The sequence below is a fragment of the Capra hircus genome, chromosome 6 (assembly GCF_001704415.2).
Source record: "Capra hircus breed San Clemente chromosome 6, ASM170441v1, whole genome shotgun sequence".
Classification (NCBI taxonomy): domain Eukaryota; kingdom Metazoa; phylum Chordata; class Mammalia; order Artiodactyla; family Bovidae; genus Capra; species Capra hircus.
Window position 1 is genome coordinate 86330668 of NC_030813.1, and position 24765 is coordinate 86355432.

The following is a 24765-nucleotide window of genomic DNA, read 5'->3' on the forward strand; positions in this document are numbered from 1 at the left end:
ACAAACATAGAAGAACCCACCACCAAATTCATCAACCCCACAACTACATCATCCAATACCCAAAATTCCTTTCAGAGATTTTTAGAAAAACTTCTTTTCTTTTTTGGATATGGAAGAGATAGCCCATGAGCTCTGAGTTTTGGGGAGAAATAATCTTAGAAATTGTAAAAGAAAGCACAAGTTATGAAAACAGTATGCCAACAAAGTGAAAATAAAGAATTGAGCAATGATACTAAGCCTCCAGTGTCCTCAGGAGAGCCATCAGTTTGTCCGCATTTATGCCACCCATTTGAAAATTAGTGCTACCAGAAACCTGCCCTTGTACTATGAAACCAAGGAGGGAATTAGGAAAAATACAATGAGATACCTAAACTCAGAGCTTAGAGTGATAAAGTTGGAAAAATAGGCAACAGGATCCTTTCTTGGGTACCTCAACCCATCATACAATTACAAAACACAAAATAACATGTTAAAAGATACTAAAATTAAATAATCTTAGCTCTTGTAGCTTTTGACATGATCTGTCAATTCCAGAGCAGAGATGTCTTCCTAGCAAATCTAAATAGCTAAATGAGGTACATTCAAGGCCCAAATCTTGAAATGTCATATAAAAAATCATTTTCCAGCCAAAGTAGGACTTGATAAATAATGATCATTTCAGACATCAATAATAAAAGGAAGATGGCTGAGAAATCCAAATTTCCATTGCTTCCTATTATTAGGTAAGATTTTAATCAAAAGTATTATGACCATTTGGGAAAAAAAAGCATTATGACCATCACGGCCTCACTGTAACATGAGAGAAATTATCTCTCGTAGATTTTTTTCACTGTTGAAGCATAAACCTCCATTTTCTTGCAGTACACTTACTTAACTACCCACATTTCCACCAAGTACATTTGAATCAAAACTTCTCAAAGATACTTGAAGTAAGCCAAAATTTGTTTCTTGATGTTTAATGCTATCCTTCTTCCACAACTACTTATTGAGAATCTGCCATGAAACAGACTGTTATAGTGAATGAGAGATCAGTAATAATGAAGGCAGTCAAAATCACTGCTTTCATGGAGCTTATATTCTAGTATAACAAGAAAAGAAAGTAAGCAAATGTAAATGTAATTTGAGAAGGAAAAAGTATTTTCCTCAGAAGTGAAGTAGTTCAGTCGTGTCAAACTCTTTGCGACCCCACAGACTATAACCTACCAGGCTTCTCGAATATCCATGGTATTTTCCAGGCAAGAATACTGGAGTCAGTTGCCATTTTCTCCTGCAGGGGATCTTCCCAACCCAGGGATCGAACCTGGGTCTTCTGCACTGCAGGGAGACTCCTTACCACCTGAGCCACCAGGGAAGACGAAGGGTGAGGTGATAAAAAACTATGGTGATTGGCTGTCTTATCTGGCAGAATCTCTGATGAAATGATACCTAAGTAAAGACTTGAAGAATGTTAAGAGCAAAGTATTACAATATCTGGTAAAAGGACACTGAAGGCAGAAGAAATCAAAGATGGAAAGGCCTGAAGTGGCGATGAATTCTGTGTGTATCAGAACCATAGAATGTTAATCTGATTCAAACTCAGTAAGAAAGAAGAGAATATCAAGGAGGCAGACAGATCACATCATAAAGGACCTAGGATTTGAATTCCATTCTATGTATGGGAGGTAACTAAAATTTTAAATAAAAAAATAACATTATCTGATTGGCATTTTCAAATTTTCATTTCTATGACTATCCTGTGAATATGATTCTGTTTAGGAAAATAAAAGAGTAAAGTCTATTTCAAAACTTCTGTTGAGAGAGGTGATGGTTTAGACTAGGCTGGGATCAGGCTCCCAGGGGAGAAGGGATCAGATATAGAAATGCTGGAAATACCCAGAGGTATTTGAAAAACAGTGGATGTGGATTTCAAAAAAAAAAATCTAGAAATAACTCTGATATTTAGGACCCAAGTGAATATATGAATAATGATGTCTTTTAGTGACAAGAAAGACTGGAGAGGAATCAGGTTTAAGGATTTGGAATATACTAAGTTCTGAACTGGATATATTAAGCTGGAGATGTCTAACTTCTGTACTATTTTTCATTACTGCCATAGCATATCACCACAGACTTAGCATCCTGGAATAGGGAAAATGCTTTATCTCCCAGTTCAATGTATCAGAAGTGTACACAATGGCCGGGTCACATAGTTTCTCTGCTTAGAGTCTCACAAGACTGAAATAAAGGTATCATCAAGGCTGCAATCCTTTTTAGAAGCTCTGGGGTGAACCTGTTTCAAGGCTCAGTCATCTCTCTATACATCTCTCTTGCCTAACTCTTCTTCTGCTACAACCTCTGACTCCAGCCAGAGAAATGTATCTACTCTGAAGAGCTCAATTAATTAGAGCAGGCCTACTAAAAAAAAATTGAGGATAATTTCTCTTTTGAAAGAATTATAGCATAATAAAGGGTTTCCCAGGTGGCACAGTGGTGAAGAATCTGCCTGCCAGTGCTGGAGACACAAGAGACTTAGGTTCTATTCCTGGGTTGAGGAGATCCCCCTGGAGTAGGAAATGGCAACCCACTCCAGTATCCTTGCCTGGAAAATTCCATGGACTGAGAAGCCTGGTAGGCTACAGTCCATGGCGTTGCGAAGAGTCAGACACAATCGAGCACACACACATGCACACACACTTAATAACGTAATAATATCTGGAAAGCGCTTTGACAGCATAACTCTTTGAAAAGTTGCATTTACTTCCCCTCATTATTCAATTGTCCACTGAAAAAATATGTACAACCTAAAAGTTGAGAGTTAGGTTTATTCGGTGGGGATCATGAAGACTCCAAGCCCAGTAAACAGTATTTCAGGTGACCTGGAGAGAGCTGCTTCTGAGAAGGCAAGGGAAGGAGCCAGGCTATATGCAAGTTTGCAGCAAGGAGCAGGTAATCTGAATATTAAAAGATTATTGTTAATTAAGGAAAATCAGATTTCTTGCATGAAGAGATTTAGTGCTCTTCTATGTATGGGAAGACACACAAGGCTTACTGAAATCATTTCTTTCCTATGCATCTCAGCTATCTGGGGCCAAATCCTGCTTTTTGATTGTTCACATCCTAATTCCTTGTATAACCATAAGAGCTGGTGATGTGGCGGATACCTGCTTCTTGTGCTTCCCATATCTCCCCCCCCCCACCCCCGCCCCCACACACACCAAGTCCTCAGCACTTATGGGGGAGAAAGTGGCTGATGGCTGCAGAATAGCTGGCATTATTTTACCTGGGCTCAGATGGCTATGTCATGGCTTGTTACTGGAATAAGAAAATAGTTCATTTCACAGAAATAGTACATTTCAAAGTAATGTTTCATTTCACACAATCAATGAGAGCTTGATTGAATAATGAGGGAATGGAAATCTTGAAGGGCAGATGCTTAGAAACATGCCTACTACAACTTCTAGGTAGAGATTCTGAGCAGGCAGGATATATACGCAGGAGCAGTTCAAGTGGGAGGTTTGAGTTTAGCCAGGATCCCAGTTTTGCCAGGAGAAAGTTAGAAGGGGAAAGCTACGTAGGGAACAGGAGCTATTCAGGGAATGAGAGTTGCATGTAAGCTAAGCCATACAACAAAGACAAGTAAAAGTTTACAAACTGGACTTAGAAACAACTCAGACTTGGATAAGTACACCTCCACTTCATACTATTAGCAAGCATCTAAATGAGCAGAGAAAATGATGTGCTTGAAATGAGATCAGGAAAATGTGGTGCCAGTGAGTGAGCAGAGGGGCTGCCTAGTACTTCCCTTCTTCCTCGTGCAGGCACAGACAAACGTGGGGTGTCTCAGTAGTCAGGGTAGATGGAAAAGTCTACCCCATCACAGGACTCAGAACTGACCTTTGAACCTTTTAAATAGGGGAAACATGCATCACACTGAAAGTTTCACTATATTGCCTTTTAAGGGATTTTATGCAGAGTCGGAGAAGGCAATGGCAACCCACTCCAATACTCTTGCCTGGAAAATCCCATGGACCGAGGGGCCTGGTAGGCTGCAGTCCATGGGGTCGCGAAGAGTCAGACATGACTGAGCAACTTCACTTTTCACTTTCATGCATTGGAGAAGGAAATGGCAACCCACTCCAGTGTCCTTGCCTGGAGAATCCCAGGGACGGGGGAGCCTGGTGGGCTGCCACAGAGTCGGACACAACTGAAGCAACTTAGCAGCAGCAGCAGCAGCAGCAAACAAAATAAGTAGCTTGTTTTGCATGCTTTTTCTTAATGTGCCATCAAGTTTAACTAAGGTTACTGAGCATGGACCTGGTTGATAACAGTATACAAGAAAAGATTACAGGAAAGAACTACAGAAACATAGATAACAGCAACAACAATAAATAAATAAATAAAAGGATTTGGGGAGTATCTTTAATATGCTTTATTGTGTGCTTGTCCTTAGTCGTTCAGTCATGTCCGACTCTTTGTGACTCCAAGGATTGTAGCCTGCCAGGTTCCTCTACCCTTGGGGATTCTCCAAGCAAGAATACTGGAGTGGATAGCCATACCCTCCTCCAGGGAATCTTCCCAACCCAGGTCTCCCTCATTGCAGGTGGATTCTTTACCAGCTGAGCCAGCAGGGAAGCCAAGAATACTGGAGTGAGGAGCCTATCCCTTCTCCAGGGGATCTTCCCGACCCTGGAATTGAACTGGGGTCCCCTGCATTGCAGGCAGATTCTTAATCAATTGAGCTACCAGGGAAGCCCAAGCTTTATAACCATTTGTCTTCAAATCCTGATCATTTATATGCAACTTCTTATGTGGAAGAGGAGATAAAACTAAAATTTCTATTTCCAAGACACAGCTTGATTTCTGCATGTGACTGAATTCAATCCAGCAGGACACAGTGACATGGGAATAGGAAGGCAAAAATAGGGCAGAAGCCCTTTTTCCTGCTTTGACTGCCACCAAGCAAAATCGGATAGATACGCTTGAAGCACCACTACTGCCACAGGTGTTTGAGGCACTTTGACTGCAGTGGAGCAGCAGAGACAGTTCTATACTTTCTGAGTCACAATTCTAACCATCCAACCCCAAGATGAAGGGACAGTGGAAGCCCCCTAACTTCTATTTCTTCAGTCTTCTTACTAATGCTTTGTAAGCACACATTTATCCCTATGGATCCCCTTTCTACTTAAAAGAATGCCTTCTTTCCTTGAATAGAACCCTGGCAAGGACAAAAGAATGGGAAACAAGGAACAGGTGACTGGGTCAGCTGGAAGCAGACCATGGTCTATATTGTATTGAATCAGCCCTTTCTACTATCTAATAAGGGTCCCTGCTCTTTTAAGAGCAAATATCCCTCTATTTCAGTTCTCTTTTTAATTTTAAATATCTGGTGCTTTCCTCACAATAGCATACACACATTCATTTCAATAAAGCAAACAAACAAAAAACTACTCCTTATCCCACTCTCTATAGACTGACTATATGCCTCCAGGAACTTGTGCTTCATGCCCTCAGTCACAGCAGACTGCTGACGTCATTAAAAATTTCCTTCTCTCATAAGTCATGGATAGGGTCTTCCTAGGTGGTCCAGTGGTTAGGAATCTGCCTTGCAATGCTGAAGATGTGGGTTCGATCCCTAGTTGGGAAACAGATTTCACATACAGAGGAGCAACTAAGTCCAAGCATTGCAACTACTGAATCTTGAACTCCAGAACATGCGTGCCACAACTAGGGAGTTCGTGCACCACAACAAAGATTCCATATACCCCAACTAAAACCCAACACAGTCAAATAAATAAATAATGTAAAATAAATAAAAAGAAAGTCATGGATTACTTCCATATCCTCATAAAAGCCATAAACCAACCACTAGAATGTGCACCCATCTTTCTGAGTTTTAGAGCTTGCTCCATTTATCCTGCTGCTCTGCCTCGTCACTTTCAGCACCATGTTTCACGCCAATTGATTCCTAGTTTCTTAGTTTCTGACCACATCAGTTTTCATGGCCCATTGTGTTGGCCCACCAACATCACTTAAGCAAATCCCCAGAAAAGCCATTCCAATATATAGATATCTCATTAATTTCCTCCATCTCAACTCTGGTATTCTAGAACCCTCCTCTGTAGCCATTTTCTGTATTCTAAATTGCATTTTTTTTCTTCCTTTATTGAATATCCTCTGCAGTCTCACTAGGTTCCTTAGGTCCTCCTGACTTCTAAGTATATAATGAACATTTGAGTTTCACTTGTTTACATTTTCTGCCTGGCTTCTTATATTGAAAAATAGCATATAGTTATACATGCTATTCAGTAAATATTTTCAAGCTAACAATAAATTCACTGCAACACTTAATAACAATAACCACATTGAGTATTGTAAATCTACAAAATGCTTGAAAATCAGTATGCAAATTACAGATATTGAAAAGTAATCCAATATACCTAGGTAGTAAAGAGAGAGATAGAAAGATAGATGCAGAATATGGGCATATATATATATCCACTACTGGGTATATCTGGGACTTCCCTGGTGGCTCAGATGGTAAAGTGTCTGCCTACAATGCGGGAGACCCGGGTTCAATCCCTGGGTCAGGAAGATCTCCTGGAGAAGGAAATGGCAACCCACTCCAGTATTCTTGCCTGGAAAATCCCATGGACAGAGGAGCCTGGTAGGTTACACTGTCCATGGACTCGCAAAGAGTCAGACACGACTGAGCGACTTCACTTTCACTTTCACTGGGTATATCTACATACATATCTAGGTACTGACATACCTAGATAGTTGATAAGCAGCTAGATCACTAGATAGATAGAATGATAGATATACATTATATACATATCAGTTCTACAAAAAAAATGTATTCGCATTTTCCTTATTCAGATGAGGCTCAGAGAAGTAAAGTAACTTGGCTAAGAACAAGCATCTCACTGATAGAGACAGGATTCAACTCAAGCAGATCCAAATCCACATCTATATTCTGTACACAAATGCTTACCATTCCTATTTCAATTTTTATGTCGTGAGCAACTCCCACTGTCTACTTTCTCTGTTCCCACAATTAGGTCAATGAACACTGCTGAGAGAGATAACCAGTCTATACTGTCTGAAGAGGCTACATGTTCCTACCACTACTGTAAGCAATTTTACCTACCTCGTCTCTTACATGGTGAGCAACCTAAGAGCAAGTAGAGACCACTCATCCTTATAAATATGCAAACTCAAATCTCAAGGGTCTTGTCAATGAAAATAAAATTACACCTTAAGCTAAGATACAATGACAATATAAAGAAGACACCTAGTATATATGTATTCCTTCTATCCCAGTTGAGTACACAGGACCTTGATGAATCTGCTCACAGAGATGAAAAATGATCTCACCTTGGTTGCTGATAGTTACTCCTGATTTCATATATTGACAGTACTGTGGTGTAATGTTCACTTCATAATGCCAGCTTTCTGTGGGTGCCCCTCCACGTGGATAATGCTCTATTGTGATGTCATCCATCTCTGTCAATTACAAACAGTATGGTTGTAGCAATACCAAGATGGATGAAGCTTCAGAATGAGCCCAATTGAAGAATCATACGATTAAAATTTGGGGTTTAAGAAATCCACAAATACCCAAAATCCTGCATGAATAGAAATGAAAGAGTCCTTTATAAAAATATTTATTCTAAAGCGTCCTTTCAAAGGAATGCCAAACCTCTAGGGCAATACATAAAATGAAGGGAAAAGTTTATTGTCAAAACAATTCAGACTATAACAGGAACCCTAAAAGGTCAGAGAAGAAGCCATTTCCATCTTCTTACCTACTTTTGAATTCTCAGCTAGATTATATTTCCCAGGCTTCCTTGCATTTAGATATGGCAATGTGTCTGAATTTCAGCCAATGAAAGAGAAAACAGAAATGGACAAGGTCACTTCTAAACACAGCCATAAATTCTTCCTGTGTCTTCCTTCAGGATTTCCCCTTCCTGCTACTGGAATGCTGATCCCTAGGGAAACCTTTATAATCACATGTTGAGGATAGCAGAGCTGCCATCATTCTTGTTCTCTAAATAGCGGCCTGCAAACAAGCCACCCCAGTTTTAACCCTGATGACCTATGATGTCAATAAAACATTGTATAAGCAAGAAATTAAATACCATTGTTCTAAGTTAGTATGGTTTGGGTATATGTTCTTGTACCTTTTGCTACTCTAACAAAGAAATCAGTATCCTATTTCGAAGTGGGGGACTATACTGATAAAGGAGAATGAGAGGGCACTAAGCAATGGTTTACTAATCAAATGGTGCATGGTTTAAGACATAAAAGAGGATAAAACAAATGACAGCGTATAAGGCAGTAAAAAGTAAGGTAAAACTAACCTTTGCAATAACTTGGAAGATAAGCCATCCATATGCCCACTGAGCCTGCAATTCTAGGACAGTGGATGAAAAAACCTAGTGTTTCCTTTCCCACCTCCTTTACAACATTTATATGGGTGCCAGATTACTTGAACTTTAAATATGTTTTTATTATATTTTGATGTTTTTTAATAATATTATCTAAATAGATTGAAAGTTTCTAGATAGATATGTAAATAGATTCTGAAATACCTATATTATTTCCTGAATCCTCTTAGGTGTTTTGTAGACAGTCATAACTGAACATATAATAATGATTTTTTTAATATTACTTTGACCACTGCAGCAGATTATGAAGAGGTCTCACTTTTATCTTATACCAGGGAATATATTCTCCATCCTGGATAGGTAGGATTTATGATGAAATATAATCACACAAGATAGTCTAGAATAAAATGTAATAAGACGGAATGGAACGGAACAAAGCACTGTGCTGCTGCTGCTGCTGCTAAGTCGCTTCAGTCGTGTCCCCATAGACGGCAGCCCACCAGACTCCTCTGTCCCTGGGATTCTCCAGGCAAGAATACTGGAGTGGGTTGCCATTTCCTTCTCCAGTGCATGGAGTGAAAAGTGAAGTCTCTCACTCACGTCTGACTCTTCGCGACCCCATGGACTGTAGCCCACCAGGCTCCTCCATCCATGGGATTTTCCAGGCAAGAGTACTAGAGTGGGGTGCCACTTCCTTCTCTGGAACAGAGTGAACTTCATAACCCCTTGTTCTGTTACATATGTGCCCACATATGCATATTGGGCCATAGTGTTCAATGTATTTCTATGTACATGCATAAAAACTGCTATGCATAATTTAAATTTTTAAATACTGATTTAATATATCAGAAAGAATATTCCCTTAATATTTTCCCTATAACTCTGTACTGAATTAAAAGGGAAATGACAAAGGGTTGATGGATTGCAAGGAAGCCAAAAGATCAATGGACTGGTGTTCGAAGTGAGATGCCAGTGGGAATAGTTGAGCATGAAAGCTTGGTTGTGGCTCTCCCCCACCAACTGAGATATCTGAATGAATGATTTAGATGTGGAATGTATTAGGGTAATAGTAACCCAGGAGGAGTCTGGCATACTACAGTCCATAGAATCACAAGGAATCAGACACAACCTAACGACTGAACAACAACAAACAACAAAGGATGCTTCAAGTACACTTGAAAAGAATGTTTATTCTGGGTTTTCTAGATTGTAATGTCTTCAAAGTATCAGTGAAGTATGAGGGTTCTATTGTATCATTTAGGATCTCTGTTGCCTTATTGATTCTCTATCTGGAAGATCTGTCCATTCATGTCTGTTGGACATTAAAGTCTCCTACTATTATTGTATTCCAGTCAATTTCTCCTTCTGTCTGTTAGTATTTGTTTTACGTCTTTAGATGCTCCTATACTGGGTGCATATATGTTAATAAGTATAATATTCTTTTCTTGTATTGACATTTTTAAAGTGCTGAAAGTAACTAGATTCTACACTGTAAAAATATCTTTTTTTAACCTTGCAAATATATCTTTCAAAAATGAAACAAAGAGATTTGAAGATGATAAAAATCTGAGAAAATGGGTCACCAGTTGACTCACAATAGAGAAATTCTAAAGAGAGTTATTCAAACTAAAGGAGTATGATCTTAGATGGAAATACGAAATACAGGAAGAAAGAAATAAGAACTATAAAGAATAGTCATATGGCTATATCTAAATAAGTAGCTATTTCAAAAATGTTAATGACATATTTAGTATATGTCTATGCAGAACTAGAATTCATTACAGTAACAGCATAAAAGTTGAAAGTAAATTGAATTAAATTGCTGTAAGAGTCTCACACTGCCTGGGAAGTAATAAAAATATTAAGATAGGTTTTAATAAACCAAGGAGGCATACTTTAATCTCTAGGATAATAACTAAAATAATAATAATAAAATATATTGCTAACAAATGAATAGAAGGGAAATAAAATAAGAAAAATGGAGCTAATAAATATCAAAGACAAAGAAAGAAAATATAACATATAAAGAGACATAGAAAACAAACAGTAAAATGATAAATTTAAACACAAAGATATCAGTACTTAACATTTAATGTAAGCAAATAGATTATCTAATTAAAAGACAAAGATAGTCAGACCTAATTTTTAAAAATTATATATTTATTACAACAGATTCTCTTTAAACATGACAACACCAAATGTTTGAGGGGGAAATGGAAAAATGTATATTGTACCAAAAGCACTATTCAAAAGGAACCTGGTGTAGCTATACTAATAGCAGACAAATTTAAAGACAAGTATTACTAGAGAGAAAGCAGATTTCCTAACACAAAAGAATGAATTCAACAATAAACTAACCATTTTAAATTTAAGACATAGCCTCTAGGTATACAATGCAAGAACTGATAGAACTAAAGGATAAAACGGGCTCTTAGAACAGTGCAGCAAATACATCACTGAATTTAATTATTATAGATACATATTTCTTTAGAAAAAATTTTAATCTGTCAAATAACTTTATTCACCAACAGTCTCCACCTGCAATTTGAATTCCCTGTGACAAAAGACAATTGCTACTTTAGGTACTGTTCTAGAAAGCAGCTAGTCAAAATCTTTTAAAGTCAGGTTGCAATTAAAATTGCGCTTGAGTGAGACTTTTTGTTTTTATAAGCGTGCTTCCGCTTGCTTTAGACACTCGAATCCTTTGTCGGCTACGACCCATGCAGAAATTGTTTCAGTTTTGACAGTGTTCTTCTTAAATCCTTCACAGCCAGTGTTCCATTAGAACTATAAATTAAACCTTGTATTTAAAACACTTAACTGAAAATGTATCTTGGCATCAAAACAAATTATAGCACCAAGGAGAAAGAAAAGTCAGCTTTTCCATAAAGTGAGTATATGACTAGCCAGCGTGCTTAGTCTCTCAGTGTGTCCTGACTCTTTGGGACCCCATGTGCAGCCCGCTAGGCTCCTCTGTCCGTGGGATTCTCCAGGCAAGAATACTGGAGTGGGCTGCCAGTTCCTCCTCCAGGGGATCTTCCTGACCAGGGATCAAACCGTCCTCTCTGCATTGCAGGTGGATTCTTTACCTGCTGAGCCATCCGGGAAGCCCTTGTATCTGGAAAAGGTAACAATGGGTAACAATTAATGAAGTATTCGGCATCAACTTAGATGATTTACTGGCTCATATAAATGTATAGCAACAGAATTGTGTCAAAAATAAGTAGCAAACTAATAAATTGTGTATGAATTCTAGTTGTCAGGTACATGAAATCATTAGCAAAGACATGATAAGGCAAAGAAAACTTGCTAGTTTAAGATCAACTTCAACTCAGTTTCCCTGTCACCACTAAAAGCTTTCAAATCACCTTTACAAATTTAATACACAATACCCCTCAATTACTGGGTTTCCCAGTAATTGCAGGAGACAGGAGAGACACAGGTTCTATCCGTGGGTCGGGAAGATCTCCTGGAGGAGGGTATTGCAACCCACTCCAGTATTCTTTCCTGGAGAATCCCATGCACAGAGGAACCTGGCGGGCTACAGTCCATAGGGTCGCACAGAGTCGGACACAACTGAAGCAACTTAGTATGCATGTACACACCCTTCAATTACTATAGACTCATCATACCAGGATATTTTAAAATTTTCCAGTGGTCATGTATGGATGTAAGAGTTGGATTGTGAAGAAAGCTGATCACCGAAGAATTGATGCTTTTGAACTGTGGTGCTGGAGAAGACTCTTGCGAGTCCCTTGGACTGCCAGGAGATCCAACCAGTCCATCCTAAAGGAAACCAGTCCTGGGTGTTCATTGGAAGGACTCATGCTGAGGCTGAAACTCCAATACTTTGGCCACCTCATGCAAAGAGTTGACTCATTGGAAAAGACTCTGATGCTGGGAGGGATTGGGGGCAGGAGGAGAAGGGGACGACAGAGGATGAGATGGCTGGATGGCATCACCGACTTGATGCACGTGAGTCTGGGTGAACTCTGGGAGTTGGTGATGGACAGGGAGGCCTGGCGTGCTGCGATTCATGGGGTCGCAAAGAGTTGGACACGACTGAGCAACTGAACTGAAGGAAGAAATTGCTATTGAAAGACTATCATTTATTTGTCACATGGGCCAGATTTTTATATGTCCAATTTTATTTAATCTACAGAACAAATTCTATAAAGCAGATTATTACTATCTTATTTTGTAGACGACAATGGTGAGATACAAGTGATTAGGTCGCTGGCCATACAACACACAGCTATATACAAGACAGGAGCTGGGATTTCAATCAGGCTACCTGATTTCATCCCACACACACCTCTAAACTGCTGTATAACAAAAGACTCACATTTTTCTGACTGCAACTCAAACACAATTTACAAAGTAACCCAATGTATATCCACCTATATAAACATAAAATGTTTCTTGAAAATATGCTTACACATAATGCAATCTGATATTTTTTCTCTACTCTGCTCTATCCATTTTTTAAATTCTGTTTCCTATTTTCTAAATTGATATCACTTATAGTGGGTTGCATCCACACTTCAATAAGTGTTGTCATTTTTTTGAAGCATGTTAGTTACGTGACAGGAAACCAATTGGACTTGGAAAACAAAATAGCACAATAGAAAAGATTCAGTCTTTGAAATATGTCAAATTTAAGTTTAATTCCTATCTTAAATATTCATGCAAACTTGAACTAGTTTTTTTATTTCTCCTATGATTTCTTTCCTAGTGAGTAATCTGGCAGTGAAAGTCAAAGTGAAGTCACTCAGTCATGTCCGACTCTTTGTGACCACGTGGACTGTAGCCTACCAGGCTCCTCCGTCCATGGAATTTTCCAGGCAAGAGTACTGGAGTGGGTTGCCATTTCCTTCTCCAAGGGATCTTCCAAACTCAGAGATCAAACCTGAGTCTCCTGCATTGCAGGCAGACACTTTACCATCTGAGCCACCAGGGACTCTTCAATATGGCAGTAATAACATATATTTCAAAAGATTATTGTGAGAATTAAATGATCTAATCCACATTAAGTAATTAGCACACAGTCCAGGATGGGGCAAAGACCCAGCACACCATAGCTTTTAGAGAATAAAGAATAATATCTTCCAGGATAGGACAATTTTTTCTCAACTTAATAAACATTATCTCATATGGATAAATCTCTCAGTGCCTGGATTCATCTTAAACATAAAATTATCTGATTTACTACATTCAATTAAAAATAGATTAGTAGTTTTCCCATTCCTACCATCTTTGGTAGGCTAGTGTATATTTTATCCATTTACATATGAACCCAATACATTTTGGAGTATTTTCTTATTCTTTAAATAATCCAATTATTCATTAGCTATAGGAAAAATATATTAAGCCATTTCCATATATTTAATATTTTAAATAGCTCAAATACCTGTATGTAATATCTATAGATAAAAGTACACATCTAGGGAGGAAATATAAAATTAAGATTACTGTAAAAGAATATAAATATATGTATACATGTGTGTATATATATTATATATATATAACTGAATCACTTTGCTGTACACCTGAAACTAACACAATGTTGTAAGTCAACTATACTTCAATAAATAAATAAAATTTTTTTTAAAGAAACTATTAAGTCTCTGTTTCCTAATTCTCTATTTCTCACCATAAGATCTTTCCTCTTACTTCCAAAATTGAAACAAGGCACTTATCTCAACTGCCTTCTTTTCCTGTTCTTCAAAATGCTTCTTCCCAAATAAGTCAGCGCTTACCATATACATGTCAGTTCTGATATGTAAATCTGCTGCTGCTGTTGCCGCTAAGTCGCTTCAGTTGTGTCCAACTCTATGCGACCCCATAGACGGCAGCCCAGCAGTCTCCCCCATCCCTGGGATTCTCCAGGCAGGAACACTGGAGTGGCTTGCCATGGCCTTCTCCAAGACATGTGCAAATTCCAGAATCCATACCATTTTAAAGAAGTAATTCACAAGTTTTCACTTTGCAATAATTTCAAAGAAGTTTTAAAAATACTTTTGCGTGTCCTCTTACTCCATAGATTCTGATAAATTGTTCTGGAGTAAGGTCTGAAAATTGAGAATATTGTTAAAGTTCCCCAGGTAATTTTCATGTGCAGTCAAGTTTAAAAACTACTATATTAGAGCATTCAGCATACTTCCTCAAGGCTTGCTAGGAAATGATTGGATCACAGTTTTACGGCTGAAGCTGCCAAACTGGTAACTGCAACTGTCATTGCTTTGTTTACATAAAGAAAATCAACACATATTACCTTCCCTCAAGCTTTCTCGTAACTCCAATAGAAATCCAGAGAGAGGTATTTAAGGAGGGAGATTTTTCTGTGGAAGTTCTTTTTCTTCTTGTGTTTTCAAATTGTGGCTATCTAAGCTGAGTATCTGACAAAAAAAATTAAACAACAGTTTGGTTATTCCAAAGAAGAACCTCCTGCCAAGGTAGGTACTTAGAAAATAGATGTAAGGATTTTGACTTTGAAATTCTAACTTTTACTCATACTCTCAATCATATCATTTCCATGGTGTGATACCATGAAATAATACCAGGAATATTATATATATGGGAATAGAAATCAACCTTAAAAAGAAGGAAATACTGTCATTTGCAACAACACAGATGTACCTAGAGGGTATTATACTATATGAAATAAACCAAAGAGAAAAATACAAATACTGCATGCTATCACTTATATGTAAAAAAATTTTTTAAAGCCAAACCCATAGAAACAGAGAGTAGAAACAGGATAGGGGGTAGAGAGTGAAATGGGGAGAGGTTAGTAAAAGGAACAAATTTTTCACTTATAAAGTCTCAGGATCTAATGTATAACACAGTGACTATAGTTGACAATCAATTCTGAAATTTGATGAGTAGAACTTAAATGTTCTCATTAAAAAATAAATAAATAGATGAGGTGATAGACACATTAATTAATCCAATGAAGAGAGTCCTTTCACAATGTATACATATCAAATAATAATATTACACAGTTTATGTTATATTTGTCAGTTACATCTCAATAAAGCTTAAAAAATTTAAATAGTCATGTTACCTGAAAAACTCATGTATTTTGAGAAAAAAGTATTGTGTGTTGAGAAGAACATTCATGTTGACTGGTTGCACAATTTACATCCAACTTCATAATCTATTGACTCTTTTCTGCTGACATATTTTAATGGTCTCTAAAGTTAATCATGAATAGAAGAGTCTTAAACTCAAAGATGTATTTATATTTCTGTTGTTTTTGTTTGAGTTGAGTTTTTAATGCATTTTGAAACTGCCTTTTAAGAGAACATATTAGAAAGATAATTTTAAAGGGGTGGCCTCACCAACCTACAACTGTAGAACCTGTGGACCTCTTGTCCTAGGTCATTTTCAAGGCTAGTACAGATGATGGACACCATTCTGATCCCAAGGCAATCTGTCATCATGGTGGTGATTGAATTTGCCTTCCCAGAACACAGGTTGTCATGTACTTGTGCTATATTACTGAATACTGTTACCAAATTAAGGACAAAGTCTCCTTTTCCTAATTCAGACTCTGATGGACAATAATTGGCTTTTAGGAATCACTTGTGGAAAAATATATGGCAATAATATCTTGTAGTGTTGTTAAAGGGAAGATACACATTGCACAACATTTTCTCTTCAGATAAATCTAACTAAGAGGGATTACTTTTTTTGTTTTTTAAAAAAATAATTATACTAAGAATTTATTTTTTTACAACAATCTGGTCACATTGACATTATCCAGGTCATGAATCTACAGAAATCTATCAGTTATTACTACTATCAAAAGTACACCCAAATAAGTTATGTCTCTTAAAAGTAGTCACCACTGTAGGCACCAAGGATTTTCCAAAAATACTTCTATTTTCAAAATGTATTTGAACACCTATCTGGGAATTGACTTTCATTAAATACAAGTCCCATTATTTTGTTATAAAATATCACAAACAACAATATTGCTGTGCATACATGCTGCTTCCTTTCCCCAAAATGTCAAACACACCTTTGAAAGGCTGCAGTGCCATTTCTTTGTTGTATCATATAACATATACTAAAGTCCTTACTAAATTTTTATTTTAAATTTTGAAAACAATAACTAATCAATTGACTAATCTTGGACAATCATTGGTCTGCTTTCAGGGGCAACTTTAAAGAATGGAAACCTTAACTTTCATCTTCAGCCTATTGGCTCTTATCACACATCTTATGGTAAGTTCCCCCAGTCTTATTCTTCATGTTTCTTACTAATTATAACTTCAAATAAAATTCTGATATCTATGATATCATGCTACTTCATATAACAGTAGAGTGTCCAAATGTCAATCATTATAGACTTGTTCTTATTTTCCTTTTCCTTTCTCTTTTACATATGACTACTCATCTGGGCACTGGTCATGGGCTTGAAGGAACAGAGGCCACGGAGAATCTGGAAGAGTTTTGTCTTATCCAGAAACATCTCTTCCTTTTTTTTCTTCTTCAAAAGTATTACAATCAAATAGTCAGAAACACATAATGTAAGTTTACTAAGAGCTTTAAGACTGCAGGAAATAGGAAAACAGAAAGTGGGTCTCAAAGATAAATTTTCTAAAATTTATAAATGCATTGTAAAGACTTTAAAATTAGAAAGTTCTTCTTATGTCTTAAAACACATTGGTTAGGGCTAAAATGTTTCTATTAATTGACTAGGAAATAAAGTTCTACCTTTTTACTTAAAAGAACAGTACAAAAAGAAAGGTCATTCACTCAAGAAACACTTATGTTACTTCAAACTTCTGAAAAGCATTGGTTAAGCTGTATAGAAGAGTCAAAATATATATAATACAAAGAAACAAGTGATAAATTCCATAGCCATAAGCATCAATAGATTAATTTGAACCCCAGAGAAAGGATAGTTATGCTAGTGTACTTTGGTGCTGAGGTGGGAGTTAGAGAAAAGAGAGAACGCTCAAAATATGTTTCATTTTTTAATAATTACTGACAATCCACTGTGGACTGAGTCCTGCTGGATGGTACAAAAAAGCATTGATGTTGAATTTGAAATTGGGGTCCTCACAGACCAAGTTCTCATTTCTTATACTTACCTAAGATAAACTATTTAGAAAACAATCCATACTACACAGTGAGCAAATATATGCGTAGTATAGATTGTTTTCTAAATAGTTTATCTTAGGTATATGTCAATAGGGTCTAATAATAATACAAGGAGATAAAGTAGAAGTATTATTTTGAAACATTCAATGATTTTATGTAAATATTCTTGGACAAGTGGTTTATTTTCACCTAGCTCAGCTTCTCATCTACAATATGAAGTTGAACAATGTTTCATTCCATGGGATATCTGTATCAGGAACACCTGATCCAACTCTTAAGACTGTATATTTACAGACCCTGGTCCAGGCCTGAGAAAAGAACATCTGACTTTGAGGTCTGAACAATCCAGAGAATTCTTATGCATGCTAAACTTTGAGACTACTCAAATAGATTTTATTGAAATTAACTTATCAAGCTATTCTGTTATAGTTACATGAAGTATATAAAGAGAATTTTGAGATAAATGTAACTGAAATCAATACATAAAATGAAAAAGTCTTGTCAATGATTATATGTAATTATCAGATTTATAATGCTAGAACAAACCCCCTTTTTTGGAACATTTCCCCAAACTTTGTGACAAATGTGATTTCCCTGGAAATGTAAAGAGTTGGAAGATAAGGGAAGCTCCCTGGACAAATAATTTAGAAAAGTCAAATACAATTAATTACAACTTGGTTTACTACAGCACTTTTCAGAGACAATAACAGAGAAAATGCCATCTTTGGTCCCCTTCCTTCAACCATCTGTTTCATACTGAGAATAAGTAACTTCTGAGAAACCTAATACAAATCACCAATCTTGAAGAGTATAATGAATTAAAGGCAAATTTTTACTCAAGATGCCTGTACTGTAAAACTAATACAACTTAAATTCTTTCTAGTTTAAAAGATTATAGGACCTCAGCTCTGAGATTTTAATCTGCATTTACAAAGCTTCATGCCTTTTCAAACTCAAAATGACTACAGCTTAATTGACCCCTTTCCCTCTTGGCATGTTTATCTTCATTAATGACAGGGAACATGACTTAAGATCTGAGGAGTTTATTTGAGTCTTTATTCATTCATTCAAAAACATTTACTGAGAGTCTGGAAGGTGCTGGAACTGAAGATAGAAAGATAAACAAAATAGAGACATTGTTTGGGGGGTACTGGGGGAAAAGAGAGAAGCTAAAGGTGGTGTTAAAGAACCTGACTGCCAATGCAGGAGAAGTAATAGATGAGGGTTCGATCCTTGGGTCAGGAAGATTCCCTGGAGGAGGAACTGGCAACCTACTCCAGTATTCTTGCCTGGAGAATCCCATGGGCAGAGAAGCCTGGCAGGCTACAGTCTATAGGGTCACAAACAGTCAGACATTACTGAAGTGACTTAGGACACAGGCAAGCAATTACTATACAAAATGATAAGGGATTATAAGTATTATAATAAAAGTGGAACTCATGTACACCCATGGTGGATTCATGTCAATGTATGGCAAAACCAATACAGTATTGTTAAGTAAAATAAAAAAATAAATAAAATAAAGAATCTGCCTGTGGAAAAAAAAAAAAAAAGTGTTAAAGCAACAAAAAGGCCAAGGACACCTAACTTACCTCCTCCTCACTCCCTCAAAGATGTTGAATTCTGATTGAGATGCTAGAGATACAAAACTGAGGAAGATACCAACTCTTTCTTCAGCAACAATACAACAGCTTATGATATTAAAAGAGAGAGAAATATCAAAACAAATGGTTTCTATCACTGTAAGAACAAAGTAATGATGCTTGCTTTGAACTCTAGAGAAGGCTTCACAAAAGTAAAATTTTGGTTGATTATATATTATATAAAGATATTTGCTATACAATTTTTTAATTTTCAAATTAATGTGTTGAGGGTGCATAAAGATACTTAAACATTTTGAAGGAAGGCAATGGCCACCCAAATGGATAGACATTAGGGAGGGAGAGAAGAATTCTCAGCTAGAGAAGAAGAGCCTGTACAAAGGCACAGGGGCAAGAAACAGCTCCTTGTGTTGATAGTTCTATATGGTCTGTACAATCAAGGCAAGCAATAGTTCTATACGGTCAAAGCAAGGATGGAGAAGGGAATGACAAGAGATGAGCTTAGATGGTATAACAGGCTATCTTGTTGGTTGCAAAGGACAGGGACCCACTATGGATATCTCAAGAAAAGATAAGTCAATGCAAGAAATGAATGTAAATTAGAACTGGAACAATAAATTCAGGCATCCCTAAGAGACAGTGCCTATCTCACGGCATACCTCCTATCCTTGCACTGCTCTCTCTCTCAGAAGAGATGTGTTCTCTTTACTCATAGCTTCTGTGTCCCCATAGTTTAGTTTACATGTGGCTTTTATTAAAATCCCAGTCTTTATCTAGCTCATATTAACCCCCAATATTCATATTTTAGTCCCCAATTCATTAGGCAATTTTAGTATTTTCTATTTCAAGTTACAGAGAAAGAATTTTGTAAATGTGGTTTATTTTCCTTCATCTGACCATAAGTCAAAGTATCCTGGATGGCAAGCACTCTGGAAGATCTTTGGTCTATAATCCAGAAATAATTCAAATAAAGGTAGCCAGAGAAAAATCAGTCATGTTAAAAAAACATGGCTATGGATCCTTCTGAAATGACTTCAAATTTTTTTTTGGCGGGGGGCGGGGGTTATGGAAGCATAGTGGATTTACAATACTGTTAGTTTCAGGTGTACAGCAAAGTGATTCAGTTATATATATTTTTTTCAGATTCCTTTCCATTATAGGTTATTATGAGATATTGCATATAGCTCCCTGTGCTATATAGTAAATCCTGGTTGCTTGTGTATTTTATATATAGTTGTGTATATCTATTAACCCCATACTCCTCATTTATCCCTTTTCTGTCCTTCCTTTTTGGTAACCATAAGTTTGTTTTCTATGTCTGTGAGCCTGTTTCTGTTTTGCAAATACATTCATTTGTATTATTTTTCAGATCCACATATGAGTGATATCATATAGCATTTGTCTTTCTCTGTCTGACTTACTTCACTCAGTATGATAATCTCTAAGTTCATTCATGTTACTGCAAATGGCAATATTTCATTCTTTTATATGACTAAATAACATTCCATTGTGTGTATATATATATATAATATATATACACATATGTATGCATGTGTGTGTGTGTGTATATATATATAACATTTTCTTTATTCACCTTTTAATGAACATTTAGTTTACTTCTGTGTCTTGGGTAATATAAACAGTGCAGCTATGAACACTGAGTTACATGCATGTGTCTTTTCAAATTAGTTTTTGTCTTTTATAGATATATGCCCAGGAGTGGGAATTCTGGATCATTTCTGGTAACTGCTTTTAGATTTTTAATAAACCTCCACACTGTTCTTCATAGTGGCTGCACCAATCTACATTCCCATCAACAGTGCAGGACGGTTCCCTTTTCTCCACACCCTCTCCAGCATTTATTGTTCGTAGACTTTTTTATGATAGCCATTCTGATTGGTATGAGGTTTTGATTTGCATTTCTTTTTTTTTAAATTTTATTTATTTATTTTTATAGTTTTTTATTTTTTAAATTTTAAAATCTTTAATTCTTACATGCGTTCCCAAACATGAACCCCCCTCCCACCTCCCTCCCCATAACATCTGCCACATTTCTTTAATAATTAGCTATGTTGAGCATCTTTTCATGTGCCCATTGGTCATCTGTATGTCTCTTTGAAAGAAATGTATATTTAGGTCATCTGCCCATGTTTTGATTGGATGAATTGTTTGACAGAATTTTTTTTATTTATTTCTTTTTAATTGGAGGAGAATTGCTTTACAATATTGTGTTGGTTTCTGCCATATATCAACATGAATCAGCCATAGGTATATGCATATCCCTCTCTTGAACCTGCCTCCCACCATCCCCTCCATCCCATCCCTCTAAGTTGTCACAGAGCACCAGAATTGAGCTCCCTGCATTATACAGCAATTTTCCACTGGCTATCTAATTTTATATATGGTAATGTATGTTTCAATGCTACTCGCTTTCAGTTCATCCCACCCTCTCCTTCCCCTCCCTGTGAAATGACTTAGAATTTTTGAGTGATCACTAGTCTTTGTAAAAGAGATTCAGCTGTGTGTTGGTAATAGACATCAGGATAAATAGGAAATAGAAATTAGGAGATAGGAACAGAAAATCTAGTCTAGCTTTCCTCACCATATGGCTAGGAATGAAACAGGATAAACTTGTGATAACAGCTACAGAGGTACTGTGGAGGTTAACAACCAGAGGTACTCTGTTTGAAAATGGGATTCTTTAATACATGAGATGTGAGTTGATATTATGGACTGGGAGAATACAGTGAAGGATTAAAAAGAGGTTGCTCTGAAAAGTGAAAGGTGATAATTAAAAGAGAAAAAGCCCTGGGAAGGGAGAGAAGATAGTTACAGGTACAGATGAAAAAGTTGACTGTAAACAGGAAGAGGAAACAGCTGGAGACAGGGACGTTTTATAAGCATGTGGGCAGAAAAGCAAAGTTTTCCATGCAGTAGCATCAATTTTGTGAAACAGAAGACACGACCATCTTCTCTTGGGGATAGGACGCAAGAGGAGATGAAAAGAGGTGTAGATGCTTGGAAGATAGCATTTTGGGGAAAATAGAGGAGAACAGATTAGTATCATTGGGGTGCTAGATGAGGATGGACACTATAAATCTAATATTTGGGGATTTGTGGCATTCTCCAGCAATGTTCACCATTCTGGCAGTGGAAATAGTTTGTACAGAGTTGATCCAAGTATTTCATGTTTCCTAGGTCAATAGGGCAGAAAGACACAAAAGCAAGTCACTGAAAGTAACGAGTGACTAGAGTCCTGCACCTTCCTGAAACTTCTATTGCAGGCCAACTAGTCTTCTGACTGTCCCTAGACTAGGAATTCTATTTCCTGACCCTGTTTATTTGCTTACAACATTCTTTTAATTTGAATTCATCTTCTTCATTTCAACTTTATTGTTTAAGCTTCATTTTAAATGTTATCTTTCTACAAGGCAATCCTTAGTTCTCTTTTTCACCAAAATTAAACTTTGCCTTAAAATTGTTATTGCATCAGAATTTTTTGCACTATTTATCAACTATTTCTTGACCTGCTATCAGACCCACAAATCACTGCAGCTGAAATTCACAGAAGACAAAATAGCTCACATTGAGATTGGATACTATGTAACTCCTAGAGGGAAACAGACAGAACTCTATCTGACAAATCACAGCTTTTTTGATCCATCTCTCAGAATAATGGAAAAAAAAAAAAAAAAACAAGAATTAACAAAGGGGACCTACTTAAACTCAAAAGCTTTTGCACAGCAAAGGAAACAATAAATTTAAAAAAAAAACCCACAGATTGGGAGAAAATATTTGCAAATGATGTGACCAATAAGGGATTAGTCTCCAAAATTTACAAAGAGCTTAACAGCATCAAAACAAGCAACCTATACATAAAAAATGGGCAGAAGATCTAAACAGACATTTCTGCAAAAAAGACATATGGTTGGCCAATAGGCACATGAAGAGATGCTCAATATCACTAATTATTAGAGAAATGCAAATCAAAACTACCATGAGATATCACCTCACACCAGCCATAATGGCTATCATCAAAAAAATCCACAAACAATAAATGCTGGAGAGGGTGTAGAGAGAAGGGAACCCTCCTACACTGTTGATGGGAATGTAAATTGGTATAACCACTATGGATAACCATATGGAGGTTCCTTAAAAAACTAAAAATAGAGCTACCATATGATGCTGCAATTCCTCTCCTGGACATATACCTGGAGAAAAATATCCAAAAGGATACATGCATCCCAATGTTCATTGCAGCACTGTTTACAATAGCCAAGACATGAAAGCAACCTAAATGTTCATCAACAGATGAATGGATAAAGAAGATGTGGTACAGATATACAATGAAATATTACTGAGCCATTTAAAAAGTTAGATAATGCCATTTGCAGCAACATGGATGGACCTAGAGAGTGTCATAGTCAGTGAAGTCAGACAGAGAAGGAGCAATATTGTAAGATACCACTTATTTGTGGAATCTAAAAAGAAATGATACTAAAGAGCTTACAAAACAGAGAAACTCACAGACTTAGAAAATGAACTTATGGTTGCCGAGAGGAAGGGGTAGTTAGAAATTTTGGGAAGGTCATGTATACACTGCTATACTTAAAACAGATAACCAACAAGGACCTATTGTATAGCACATGGAACTCTGCCCAGTAGTATGCGGCAGCCTGGATGAGAGGGGAATTTGGAAGAGAATGGATACATGTATATTTATGGCTGAGTCCCTTCACTGTTCACCTGAAACTATCACAACATTGTTAATCAGCTATACTCCAATACAAAATAAAAAGTTTAAAAGAAAAGGCAACAAACAATAGCTCACATTAATATTGAGTCCTTCCTTACCATACTTCACCATGTCTAAGTACTTTCCATTGATTATATATAGTTATATCAACAGTATATAAGTCCTGAATTTTTCCTAGAACTATTTTAGAAATGAAGAAGCAGAGGCAGAGACAGTATAAGCATCTCAACTAGCATGCGACAGAAGGAATAGCTCTAGCAATCAGACTCCAGCGTCTTTGTCTTAACCAACGCACTCCACAACTTCCCACAGGCTTTTTATTGTATTGTCTTATATTGTAAATGAGGAGGTTATAGTTCTTCTAGATTTCAGACTTCTGTAAGAAAGGATTCAGGTCTTAAATTTCTTTCCCTTAACCCCTAAAAATGTGTGTTGCATATAAACAGCTCTCAACAAATAGTTACACAATTAATTAATGGCTCAGAACCTGGACTCTCACTGAATCCTTGGAATGAAGAGTAATAAGGAATTCTCCAGGTAGTTTCATTTGGAGCATTTCCCTCCAACTAAAGCTATTTCCAAAGATTGCTGTTCAGTCGCTAAGCTATGTCCAGCTCTCAACACCCCATGGACTGTAGCCCACCGGGTTCCTCTGTCCATGTAATTTCTCAGGCAAGATTACTGGAGTAGGCTGCCATTTCCTTCTCCAGGGGATCTTCCCAACCCAGGGATCAAATCTAGGTCTCCTGCACCACCAGGCAGATTCTTTACTGGTGAGCCATCAGGGAAGCCCAAAGATGGACTCTTTTATTATGCAACCAAGGTGATTTGGCCTCCTCTGAAATCTATAGGTGAGAGAGTAAGTTTATTTCTGTTTTGTTTTTTGCATTTATTGCTATTCTAGGTTTCATCAAGTGCCCAGACT

General features: G+C 36.9%; 1 long non-coding RNA gene across 1 annotated transcript; it reads right to left on the bottom strand.

Annotated features, from left to right (window-relative positions):
• On the bottom strand, positions 7437 to 14763 carry LOC108636280. Its single transcript, XR_001918250.1, has 3 exons — positions 14644 to 14763; positions 11459 to 11487; positions 7437 to 7482 (listed from the first exon to the last, which is right to left on the bottom strand). It is a non-coding gene; the product is annotated as an uncharacterized LOC108636280 (long non-coding RNA).